Consider the following 13753-nt stretch of genomic DNA (forward strand, 5'->3'; position numbering starts at 1 on the left):
ATTGACATGATTAGCCCTTAAGCTGCTAGCACCAACAGAGCCTCCACGTTTCCATGACTTATGCTCACAGGAAGTAACTCTCCTTATAAACCCCCCACTCCATTCACCAGCCCACAAGTCACCACAAAACTATGCACTGTAGTTTACTCCCTGGGCTTTAATGCGGCTTGATTGGGATGTTCCAAAACTCCCAAATGGTCTCCATATTGTACAACCCAACAGTGTGTGCCTTGAGAAATGAGAGTAACCATCACGAGTAGCTGGGGCCACCTGTTCAAAGATAATAAACCAAGGCTATCAATGCTGGGCTTTTATGGCTAGTTCCTGCACTAAAGGCAACAACAGGGGCAAATCCAGCCCCCACACTCCCCCATTTGGCCTCTTCTTTTTTGTCAGTGAATTTATCACTTGGAAAGTCTGCTGACCCGCCACCCCAACCCCACCCACCTCCAGGCCTCCAGGGGATGAAATCATCACTTTGAAAGTTGGTTGGTCAGCCAGAAATGCGAACAGTTGGGCAAACTGTGACCAGGAATTTCTCTGGGACAAAGGAAAAATATACTGTGGCTTAGGTTTTGAAAACTGCAGGGTTGGCAAGAAAACAGCACAGCCGTGTCAATAATCAGTTACATGTCATGGTGGTGTCCACAGGTGCTCTGTGCAACAGGTTTGGGATTTTTTGGATTCATAGTTTTGCTAAACGGGAATATGAATCTCTTGATTCAACATGAGCTCGAACCCCACAGAAAAAACTGTAGAAGTTTTGAGTAAAACGTTTGGTTTAAATACTTCCCAGATTAGAATCTAATAGTAAACATGAGCACAAAGGAAGTGTCTAGTTGCTTTTGTCATTTAGCTGACCAGACTTTCACTGACTATCATGCAGTTTTATTCCAGTGAGCAGTTTGAATTAAATGAACCATCCCTCCAAACAGGCCTTCTGTACTTAATGTGCTTTTCTTTCCCTTTTTATTGGAATGTACCTTTTGTTGCCCTGAATAGCTAAGAGTGGATTAGCGATTTGTCAATTTCCTGTTACCTTTCAGAGCTGCAATTCGAGCCCCATTTGCTCCTGGCTTCTGGATGATAGCAAACAATGGGAGGATTTTTTCAGGTTTCACTATAGTTCCCCTGTAAGGATAAGGAGGGGTTGGGGGTGGAAGAGATCTAAACTGTATTCAGAAGGCAATGAACAGGAAGACAGTGTTTACTTGATATTTTCCAGCCTAAGCCAAATAAGGAAACAGATCTTACTCCCACCATTTCCAGAACTTGGCTCTGTTAAGTCCGTAACATGTCTCATGTCAACTTAAATCTCTGATCTAATCGGCAGAGGTGTCTAAAATAACAATTTAAAGCCAGTGAACAGTTTTTCACTTCTCAGTCATCCTGCCACGTGAACTGCTCTGTAACTGTGTCACATGTTACTCATCAATGGACTACCACTCCATTGAAAAAAGTGAAATCTGAGTCAGTATTAAGTAATTCAGTGGTATAAATGGTCGCAACCTGCCACTCCTCTTCCCCTTTGCACTTGTTTGAGAGTAAATTTAGCTGCTCCACACACCCACGTAATGCTATTTGGAGTGGTCAGGCTTGGCGGGTCCCATCATGCAGCTTTGGGTTTTTTGGGGCCATACAAGTGCAAACACGCATGACTACCAAGTGAGTCATGGTGGAACCTCCAACCCACACATCCTACCGGGGCAGTCCTTTTCTTAGCCAGGGCACTGCTGCCGGTACAGCCGTGAAGGAGCAGGATACTCTATAAACAGTCATCCTCCTCCACAGCATTCATCACCAAAACGCCTGCTTCAGCTTCCCTCCGCCTCCTCATCTGGTTTTGATTATTTCCCCTCATGGCATATAAATAGAAATTAGCAATCAGGGGAAATGTGGGGGCGGTGGATTTTGAAGAGGAAGGCGGCTTTTTTGGACTTCAGCATGATGACCAAAGTTTATGGAAGTTATCTCGTCAGAAATTCTGCTTTGTATGATATCTTGTGTGCTGGAGCGACATGTGAGAGTTGATGTGTTTAGAAACTTTTCCAACATCCACACTCGGCCTACACAGGATTAAAATGACATCAAAAAATATTAGATAGCTGTTAAATATTTGAGTACAGGTCACGATAAAGTCACTCCTATAATTCACTATGTCCAATCCAGAATTGAATGACTACCTTATATATCCAAAATGTAAACATATTCGTAAATAAGAAAAGCAGCCTTGTGTTTGGCTCAGCCACCATGCATTTCAGAGTTTATATAACAGGTTTTGAAAGGGCTTGGTTTGGAGATGTTCTCAACCCACGGAGGAGCATGTAATCCTTCAATTTAACTTGAAACATGAAAATCCCCCAACTTGGAGATGGGATATTTTCACCTAACAGAGATGATACTATAAAGACCAAGGCCAACAGATTTGGCTCTCAGAAATGTCCAAGTAACCATAAACTTGAAGAATATAAATATGATTGTAACTGCAGTTCTTCTCCTTGACTCCTGCAGTGGTACATAGCTGGTTTGGGCTGAAAGTAGATCTAGAAAATACTTTTTTCCCTGCAAGAAATACTTCCTATGAAAACTGCTGACAGTGAGACTGTGGATTATCTGGACATTAACAATGTGACAATGTTGAGTTTTAAAATGCAATTTACAGTATTTTGAGCAGCACAAACTAATTTGACATCTCAGTGACCAATATCTCAAACCCAAATAAAAACAAAAGAATGCATATTGCTAGGTAGGTAAGATAGAAAATATGTTTTTTGTAATTTGGGAGAAACGCATGTTGGAGTAAAACAACATTCAGATGCTACTGGCTGCTTCCTGTTTAAGTGGTGTGTCAGTGGACAGTCAGTCATATATTTAGTGGCCTCTTTCCTCCTCAGGAGGCTATTCAAGAAAGAGGTGTTTCATTGGAGCTTGAGCCTCTTGAGCATTTTCTTCTGGGTACACACACACACCCACAGGAACTGAAGTGTAAAACTTTCACACTCCCTCTAACCTGCTATGTGTCTATGCAGTGTTACTGATACCACATTCTTCTCCAAGCCCCCATCCTGTCTCTAGTTTCTCTAATTTTATGGATAAACGCTAGTTGGAGTGAATGATAATGATGATGATGGTGATGAGAAGGAGGAGGAGGCCAATGGATCAATACAATACACGACCCATGGCAATAATTCAGTTGGCTCCTTTTGTAATTAATGGCCAGGCGTTATTTTGGCTACAGAGGAGATTTGTTCTTGATCAATGGCTCCTATTTCATCAGCGCAATTGACTCAGTATTCAAACTGTCATTTCCTTTCTCAAAGTTAGTGCAAAAGCATTTGCCAGTTTTCACAGGCCCCAGTAGACTAGCTTGTGATTTTGTATTCCACTTGCTAATTAAAACATTAAGTGTTGCTCTTATTGGAGACTGTTACTGGAAACAGCCAGTTGTCAAGAATAGATAAATGCGATATACAACAAAATATACTTACTATACTATAATGGTTCAAGAGATACCAAAAGACTATAGTTTATAGTAGGGGGTATTTCAAAACATCAGAGAATGATAAAAAAGAGCCTGCCTTACAAAAAAAATCACCTCAATCAAGGTAAAATCAATTAAATAAGTTCTCCTAAGAGTCCATAAGAATCCAGCTTTCACACTGAAATATCCGATACATACTGCCGTGTCTTCTGTTAACCCAGAGCTGCTTTAACTTTTTCTCATATAGCCTAACCCTGACAAGATCATGTCCTTGTTCCTCTTTTAACAGCCCCAGGGGACAGTTTTGTGTGTTTGCTGCATTCCAGCCCCCCTACAACCACTTTTGTTCTGTTTTTCCCTTTGATATCTCAACAAAAAGCATCACATATGCACATTAGATAGCAAGAATGATACATAGATAGATAGATTTATAGATTTGTGTTTGCGAGGAAGAAGAGGAAGCTTGGTCTTTCTTTATCCACCCTTTCCTCCCCCTTCATTCCCTCTTTTTTTTTTTTAGATTAGACTATGCATCCAGACAGATGGTTCCCGTCTGCTGGCCTTTTTCAATTCACTTCCTCTCCTCACAGACAGTCACCCTTCCCCCCTTTGCTCTCTCCCTCCCTCCCGCCCTTCCTCCCCTCTCCCTCTCTTTCTCCCCCCTCCAACGGCTTCTCTGTTATGTGGCTAGAAATAATCTTTTATTGCCCAGTTGTTCGGAAGTGACCTCCTGCCCTTGATTAGATAGGGCCAAGTCCTATCACACGATTGTGTTTGAGCTGGCGGGCTGACCCCCCCCACCACACACATACCCCCCCTCCCACACCAACCCTATCCTTTTTCCTACCCCCCGTCCCTCTCTCACTGTTGGGGCCTTGGTGATCCTCTGTGAGGGGACAACAATGGGGGGCTTTAGTCCCGTCCGGCTCTTCTCGGCTGTGGGGCAACAGGGTGGGGGACATGAGGGACTTTCTATTTTTTTTTTTCTGCCAGTCACTGGGTGGAAGTTGCCCCCCTCCCTCCCTCCACGACCTTACCCCCAAATGCTCCATCCCATCCCCAGTACGATGGTTAACCTCTCAGTTGCCGGTTTGCTCACCCTTCGACCCTCCAAACCCTCCTCCTTCTTCCTTTCCTGAACACCCCCTACTCCCACCCTTCAGAGCCTCCCTAGTCACAGATGGATAGTCTCCTACACTATCAGTGGGCTTTTGAGTCTGCTGTGTGGTCGACTGACAGGTGGGCTTGCTGAGATACTTCGGCTTTTGTTGAGTTTCAGATCAGGCTGTTTTTGACTTGTTAAAGACCCATGTTTCCTACAAGTATTCAGGCCTGGTCTAAGAGAGGTGCAGATTCCATGTTTTTCCCTCTTTGTTTTCTACTATTTTTGGGGCCAACGTAATAATCATTTTAAGAAAAATACAATTTGACTTTGATGATGTGTGATGACTTTTCTTGAAGTCATTTGCTGCATAACCTTAGATCTAAAGTTAAAACGCTAGACAGCCTAGAACATGATATAATCAGCCACTCTAGCTCTCTGTGCTAGCTAGCTTTCGATATTGCAGCAACGTTTTGCCATTTTAAATGCTGGTGTAACCAGGGCTTAAGAGTAAAACAATGAGAAAGAAATTAATTGAGTCTACTGTTAAATTTAAAGTCTTCAATGTGTATTTCAGTCTTAAAAAAATGTTAATAAACAAGCACTGGTGGGTACCATGTGTTTCATTCCTGGTTGTTAATCTGCTCTCATTCACAATACTTTGCATAATTCAGGCTTTTAGCTGGTTCCGCAATCCTAAATGATTTACAATCTAAAGAATGTGTCACACATTTTCTTTACTTTAAATCATATTGGTGATTTTTCACTGAAATGCTTTAAAAGTGCACAGACCATTTCAAACATTGCTAATCCCCCCTGGGTACAAATTTAGTAGTTTCCCAATTAGAGACATGACATCTACTCACATTGGCTCCTCTTCCACTGTGGTTGTGCTCGTCAGTTGTATAACCTCACAACCTAGTTTTATTAGTTTTAACACACGACTATCAAACTACTACTTGTTTAAAAAAACAACACTCTGAAAAAGTCAAATCTTACTTTTTATGTAAACTATTTTACAAAAAATCTGTCTAACTTCAGTGTCAATTTTACAGCAGTACTAGAACCTTCAGGGGAAAGCAGTCTTGTTTTTCTGCACCGTCTTGTTTATCTCCTTGTCCTCTGGAGCTGTAAACCCATAACAAAACCCTCGGTGTCCAGTTTCACTTTGGGAATGAAGGCCAGGCTGTGTGACAAGGGAGAGAATAGACAGGAAGACAACTCTGATTACCTTTATAAAGGAGATGACCTCATGTCGCTCCCTCTTGTACTTCTTCTTTACCTTTCACAAAACAGCATTTACATTTTCCACTTGAGCCATTCAGCTCAAATAGGAAATGTAAAGGAGAATGGCATATTTACCATATTTAGGCTTATATATCACTAAGGCATGATCTTTTAGTAAAGAGCACAAATGTTAATGTCAGTATGACTTATGTGAGGATGTCATAAAATGAAGATGACGTCTCTTCTGAAATTATATATTGTTTGACGCCTATTACAAATACAACATAAAGCATACATAAGTCATATTGAAAAATGGCCATATCAAAACAGATTCATGTCTTGTCCAGCATATTCATGAATGCTGTTTAAAACCGTAGACTGTAATCTTGATCACCCCCTATATTCATCCAAGTCCAATCCAAGTATTCATCAAATAATATTTAGGTAGTTCTTATGCTGATGTATGTTCAAGTGTTCATCAAAGTTTGGTTTAATTAATGATAGTGATCATTACTTTTATGTGTTGCACATTTCATTCAGAGATGCAACCCAAAGTACCATCATAGTGGAACCAAAGTATTATTATTATTATTATTATTATTATTATTATTACTCCTTTTTTTTAAATACAAAGGGAGTTATAAGATCCAAGGGGAAGGTGCTCCACAGTTTAGGGCCATAAAAACAGAAAGCAGCCTCACCAGATTTCTTGTGAGACAGGAACTTCTAAAAGAAAGGCAGTGGAAGATCTGAGAGTTCTTGTTGGGACATTAAATGAGAGGCAATGAGAGTGCCAGATTATTTAAGGCTTAGTATATTAAGTAAAATGACTTTTAAATCAATTCCAAAACATACAGCCAGTGCAGTGATGCGAGCAGAGGAGTAGTCAAAATCATGGTTCCAGGTGGTCCATGGTTATATGTAATTTTCTTTAAGACTTTTAAGGGAGACCAGCATGCAATAAAAGAATGTATCAGCATTTCAGCATCATTCTAGGTTAAAAATTGTCTAATGTTGGCAAAGTTCCTGAAAAAATGACGTATTTGCAACCTTGTTAAAATGGCTATTGAAAATAAGATCAGAGTCTAAATCTGTCTACCAGATCTCCCAGATGTGTGTTTTAATTTGCTTAGACAAGCTAGCAGTTTGCACAGGCTGCCTTTCTGATTTTGGACCAACTAGTAGAAGTTCTTTGTTAATTCTTTTAGTTTTCTTTTTACTTATCCAGATGTTAATATTAGCGAGACATGTAGCATTTAAACGACTGGGGTTGTCTGGCAGAACAGAGATATAAAGTTGTGTATTATCAGCATAATGTGTGATTGTGTGTGAACAGTCAAGCACTAGACCCACGCATTTCTTAAGTCTATTGATAAAAATGCCATAATCAATCATATCAAATGCAGCACTCAAAGTTAACAAAAAGTTGAAAATCTTAGGTCAGTGGATAATTAATTTACTTTTTCTTCACCGTTTCTCAGCACTGCAACAGTTTCTTTTTTGTTGACAAATAACAGTTTTCCAAGTCAATTTGTGGGCTACTTGTTGTTTTTCAATTATTGGAGGAGGCTTAGCATCAAATAATTAGTTTTGAATATATAACGTATAAAAAGGGAGTTTCACATTATGCTTGACAGCTGAGTTCTACTCGCAGTTGAGTTGGCCAGGTATACAGGTGGGACCTCAATACCGCGGCTCCAACCACTATCACTACTGTACTGTACTTTTTTTGTACAGTTGGATGAACTAGAGGTGCGTTGTCCATCTATGTTTATATCTATGTTTAGAATATGACTGCAGGTTTTTTTTATATAAAGATCCTTTAAAATGTTTTTAATGATCATGTTACTGTATGTTTACAGTAACATGAAAAGGCCCAGTGTAAAGTGTGAGGGCATCTGTATAGCAGGGACCCTGCACTCCTCCCTCTCATTCCTCCAGAGTCTGCAGCCCAAAATCTAAAACAGGGGGGTCCTGAACAGGAAGCTTAGCAGTACCCCCCTCCTTCCCCTTATCCCACCCCCATGCTGGAAGGGGGGCCTCTAGATCAAAGAGAAAGGAGACAGAAAAGGCTTATCTGTTGTTGATTTTAGGCTTACACGCAAGCACAGGGTTCTAGAAATGTGTCAGGGAATTACAGGGTTGGACCATTGAATCTTCTCCTTTTTATCTTTTTTAAAATGCATTTGTTCTTCCAGTTTCCTTGAAATGGGGGTGTTCTTGCACAGTTTAGAGGGGTTCTTTAAAAGTGAAAACAACAAGTAAGAGCAGATAAGGAAAAACACTGTCATAGAACAATGGTGTTTAGTGGTGAAAAGAAAACAAACACACCAAATTAAAAATTACTTTGAAACTGATGAGGAATGTCGTTTCGCTGGTGGCATTTTAGTTGTTTTCCTTGCTCCTATAAAAACCTAGTAGATTTCAATCATTTCTACTCCCGCTCTACTTGGTCTTTAACATTTCAATTTCAAACTCTGTGAGAGGTACGATTCTATCTCCATCTCCTTCAATGGCCTGTATTATGCCAAAAGGGAAATTGGACCTTAAGGGCAGGCCCTTTCCCTGCTGTAGATCTTATTAAGTACGTCCCTCCATAATACAACCCAGCTTGACTCTTCGAGACCACACCCCTTCATAGAAACAGACTTGTCAATCACAGCTCCTGGAAATGCTCAGACATGGTCAACTATGGCATGATTGGCACCTTGTATGCAGGCTCTAAGGGAATATACAGAAATTCTGGTGTACCACCCGGAGAAATTCTTTTCTACATCACTGCTCAGCCAGAGTGTTGTGTGTGTATGTGTTAAGTTGCTGAGGTCTGAAGGCTGCTATTTGCCACACAAAGCAGTTTCAGTGTAGAGAAGTGAGGCTGGATGTTGACCATTATGTTCAGTTGTAGTATGGAGATACGCAATCTTGCACACCATTCTGTGGAACAGATACATCACTTCAGTGGTTTCCAAACTCTGTCAGTGGACCCAAATTTCCAAAGCAATTTTCCTTGCAACCCAAAATTGTTGTTGTAGGTTACTGTGCAGGCCAGTCTAATCTTTCCAGCTTTTAGAGGAGTAATTCAGCAGCAGATAAAAAAGTTTAATTCAGCCTTTCTAGCAGGGCTGGACCGCAGGGAAGTTTGGCAACATAAAGGAAACAATTTAAAGAGGTGATATTATGCTCATTTTCAGGTTCAAAATCATCTTAGGGGTTGTACCAGAACAGGTTTACATGGTTTAATTTTCAAAAAACACCATATTTTTCTCATACTGCACATTGCTGCAGCTCCTCTTTTGTGTTGTACACTCCACTCTTGAGCTACAGAGTGATGCATCTTACTTGTGCAAAATCTTTGTTGGGAGTTGCACATGCGCAGTTCCCAGGTAAGGACTACCAGCCAATCAGAAGCAGAGAAGGGCGGGTCGTAAGAAACAAGGTAGTGTGATCCAAATCAAAGCCGCTTCAGACTGCGACCGTAACCTAGCAGATGGTATAAGTTACTCAGAAATCCACAACCACACAACATCATTGTTCTACATCTTACGATAAACCACTACAATAATCACCATATTTCAACTAAATTTTACATAAAAATTGGCCAAACAATTTTGAATGTTTGCTCAGTAGCTTTTACATCGGGTGTAACATTAGCATTATAGCTATAACTTTAGCTGTGTTAGCCAACGTTTACAACAGCTCAACTCAGACAACTGTCTGTGAAGTTACATTGCTGTGTTTATTTTAAATATAATTCACAACCAATAAAGCATACTTACAGGTTGTGATTGTGAATTTCCAGGCCCAAACAGAGTCGGAGTTGCATCGTCTTTTAGGACTAAACGGCTGGCCGGCCTCACACGCTCCTCCCGCGGGTTGGTACAGGCTTCCCCCGCAGCCACTTCCGGAGCTCCTCAACTCCGAAAATATTCAAGCACATTTTTGTTCCGCCATCACTTCACGTAAAACTGTCAATATTCGAAATCTACACAGCTGATTTCTCACCCCAAAACTTCTCAGAGGTGGATTTAGTGATGAAATTCCATACGAAAACTGTAAAATATAAAACTTTCTGTTGCTGGCCTCTGTCTGGTGCACGCAATGATAATTCAATTCAATTTTATTTATATAGCGCCAGATCACAACAACAGTTATCTCACAGCGCTAGACCGTACTCTGTGATGATATTTACAGAAGCCCAACAGTTCCCACCAAGAGCAAGCACTAGGCGACAGAGGCAAGGAAAAACTTCCTTTTAAGAGGCAGAAACCTCGAGCAGAACCATGGCTCAGGGTGGGCGGCCATCTGCCTCGACCGGTTGGGGGTGAAGGAGAGAGAGAGAGAGAGAGAGAGAGGGAGAAAAAGAGAGGGATGTAAGGAGAGAGAGAGGGGAGGGAGGCAGTCTACACAATATACACAAAGAGGTACAGACAGTGAAGGTAATGTTGCTATAGACTAAATGAAAAATGGTACAGATATTTATAATAGTGTTAATGGTAACAATCGTAATGTTAATGATTATAATAACAATAATAACAATAAGACTAGCAACAATAGTCGTTGCAGTAGAGGGTGTCGAGCAGGAACACGGGGGCAGCAGGTGACCCGCAACCACAGATCCAGACTCCACAGCTCCAGAGCCAGAAAACCTGTAGGAAGTGATAGGAGAGAGGAGAGAGACGAGAAAGCACAAGACTACCAGAAAGGGGAGAAGTTGTGTTAGTAACATGCAATAATGGGATGAGGTTGCATACAGAGGGAGAGAAAGTAGAGGAGAGAGGAGCTCAGTGCATCATGGGAAATCCCCCGGCAGTCTAGGCCTATAGCAGCATAACTAAGGGATGGTTCAGGACTCACCTGAGCCAGCCCTAACTATAAGCTTTATCAAAGAGGAAAGTCTTAAGCCTACTCTTAAATGTGGAGATGGTGTCTGCCTCCTGAACCCAAACTGGAACCTGGTTCCACAGGAGAGGAGCTTGATAGCTGAACGCTCTGGCTCCTAGTCTACTTTTGGAGACTCTAGGAACCACAAGTAACCCTGCATTCTGGGAGCGCAGTGCTCTGGTGGGGTAGTAAGGTACTATGAGCTCTTTAAGATAAGATGGTGCCTGACCATTAAGAGCTTTGTAGGTAAGAAGAATGATTTCAAATTCTATTCTGGATTTTACTGGAAGCCAATGCAAAGAAGCTAAAACAGGAGAAATGTGATCTCTTTTCCTGGTTCCTGTCAGAACACGTGCTGCAGCATTCTGGATCAGCTGAAGAGTCTTAATGGACTTTTTCGAGCAGCCTGATAATAAGGAATTGCAGTAATCCAGCCTAGAAGTAACAAATGCATGGACTAGTTTTTCTGCATCATTTTTAGACAGGATGTTCCTGATTTTCGCAATATTACGTAGGTGAAAAAAGGCGGTCCTTGAAATTTGCTTAATGTGAGACTTAAACGACATGTCCTGATCAAAGATAACTCCAAGATTCCTCACAGTGGTGCTGGAGGCCAAGGCGATGCCATCCAGGGAAACTATATCTTTAGATAATACGTCACGGAGGTGCTTAGGCCCCAGAACAATAACTTCAGTTTTATCTGAGTTTAACATGAGAAAATTACAGGTCATCCAGGTTTTAACATCCTGAAGGCACATTTGAAGTTTAGCTAACTGATGAGTTTCATCTGGCTTGATCGATAGATATAACTGAGTATCACCTGCATAACAATGAAAGCTTATGAAATGTTTCCTGATAATATTGCCTAAAGGAAGCATATATAAAGTGAAGAGGACTGGTCCGAGGACAGATCCTTGAGGAACTCGATGACTAACTTTGGCATGCATGGAGGACTCATCGTTAACATGTACAAACTGAAATCGATCTGATAAATAGGACTTAAACCAGCTTAGAGCGGTTCCTTTAATGCCAATGAAATATTCCAGTCTCTGCAATAGGATCTGATGGTCAATGGTATCAAATGCAGCACTAAGATCTAATAAAACCAGTACAGAGACAAGTCCTTTGTCTGATGCAATAAGGAGGTCGTTAGTAATTTTCACCAGTGCTGTCTCTGTGCTATGATGAGCTCTAAATCCTGACTGAAAATCCTCAAATAAACTATTGCTCTGTAGAAAGTCACACAGCTGTTTAGCAACTGCTTTCTCCAGAACCTTAGAGAGAAATGGAAGGTTAGATATAGGTCTATAGTTGGCTAAAACATCCGGATCAAATTTGGGCTTTTTCAGAAGAGGTTTAATTACAGCTACTTTAAAGTACTGTGGTACATAGCCTGTTGATAAAGATAGATTGATCATATCTAGTATAGAGGTGCTGACTAAGGGTAAAACATCTTTAAGCAGCCTAGTCGGGATGGGGTCTAAGAGGCAGGTTGATGGTTTAGATGAAGAAATTATTGAAGTTAGTTGGTAAAGATTGAGGGAAGCAAAACAGTCTAAACATATATCTGGTTCTACAGCTGTTTCTAAGGTTCCTGAGTTAAGAGATAAGTTGGTGCCAGTTGAGGGCAGATCTTGGTGAATTTTGTTTCTAATAGCTAGAATTTTATCATTAAAGAAGCTCATGAAATCGTAACTTCTGAGAGCTATGGGAATACTTGGCTCAATAGAGCTGTGACTCTCTGTCAGCCTGGCTACAGTGCTGAAAAGAAACTTGGGGTTGTTCCTATTTTCCTCTATTAATGACGAGTAGTACGCTGCTCTGGCATTACGGAGGGCCTTCCTATAAGTTTTAAGACTATCTTGCCAAATTAAACGAGAATTTTCCACTTTGGTGGAACGCCAATTCCTCTCAAGTTTCCGCGATATTTGCTTTAATTTGCGAGTTTCAGTATTATACCATGGAGCTAACCGTCTTTGTTTAGTATTTTCTTTTTTAGAGGGGCTACAGAGTCGAGTGTCATTCGCAGCGAGCCTGCAGCACTATCAGCAAGATGATCGATTTGGGAGGGACTGAAATTAGCATAGGAGTCCTCCGTTACTTTGTGACTAGATAATGTATTTAGAGCTGATGGAATCGCATCCTTAAATTTAGCTATAGCACTATCAGACAGAAGTTATCAAAAGTTATCAAACAGTGGTCTGACAAAGAGGGATTCTGTGGGAACACCACTAAATGTTCAATTTCAATACCATACACCAAAACAAGGTCGAGGGTGTGGTTAAAACAGTGAGTCGGTTCATGAACACTCTGAGAGAAGCCAATGGAATCTAAGAGAGAGATAAACGCAGTACTAAAGCTGTCATACTCAACATCCACATGAATATTAAAATCCCCTACAATAATAACTTTGTCCGTTTTAAGGACTAAAGTTGACAAAAACTACGCAAATTCAGATAAGAATTCAGAATACGGGCCCGGTGCTCGGTACACTATAACGAAGAGAATTGGTTGCAGTGATTTCCAACTTGGGTGTGAAAGAGTAAGAACAAGACTTGATGATGCAGTGAATAGTGACGATTCTCTCTGACCAATCAGCAGTCTGTCGTGTTTTCACGTTACATTTTAGTATCCCTCAGCTCGCTCGGAACCTCGATGAAGGTGAGGTACCTGGAAGCAGGTACAGGTACAAAATTTCTACAATGGAAAACCAAACAAAGGCGAGTCAAGCCAAAGGGCCTCTGCTCAGACTAGCTTGGTTTGAGGGCGTGCCTGACCCCGCTAGCCGATCGGCAAGCTTTATGATGCATTTTCATTGTGATGTCACAAGTAAAGGAAGTGAAGGGCTGGACTACAAACAAGCTGGTTTCAAGCGGTTCAGAGCAGAGCTTTCTGTGGGAGATGGGAACTCCCTTTGGCCTGGACTTTGGGCTTTTTCACTTTGCAAACCTGTTACATACACAAAAAAGAGATATAACTCAATAAAGGAGAGGGGAAATGCCAGAAAGCATAATACCACCTCTTTAAACTTTTGTTATTAAACTTTTAATTCAGAATATTGT

This window comes from Micropterus salmoides, unplaced genomic scaffold (assembly GCF_014851395.1).
Source record: "Micropterus salmoides isolate LMB-PRFRI ecotype aquatic unplaced genomic scaffold, ASM1485139v1 Ms_hic_scaffold_5, whole genome shotgun sequence".
Taxonomy (NCBI): domain Eukaryota; kingdom Metazoa; phylum Chordata; class Actinopteri; order Centrarchiformes; family Centrarchidae; genus Micropterus; species Micropterus salmoides.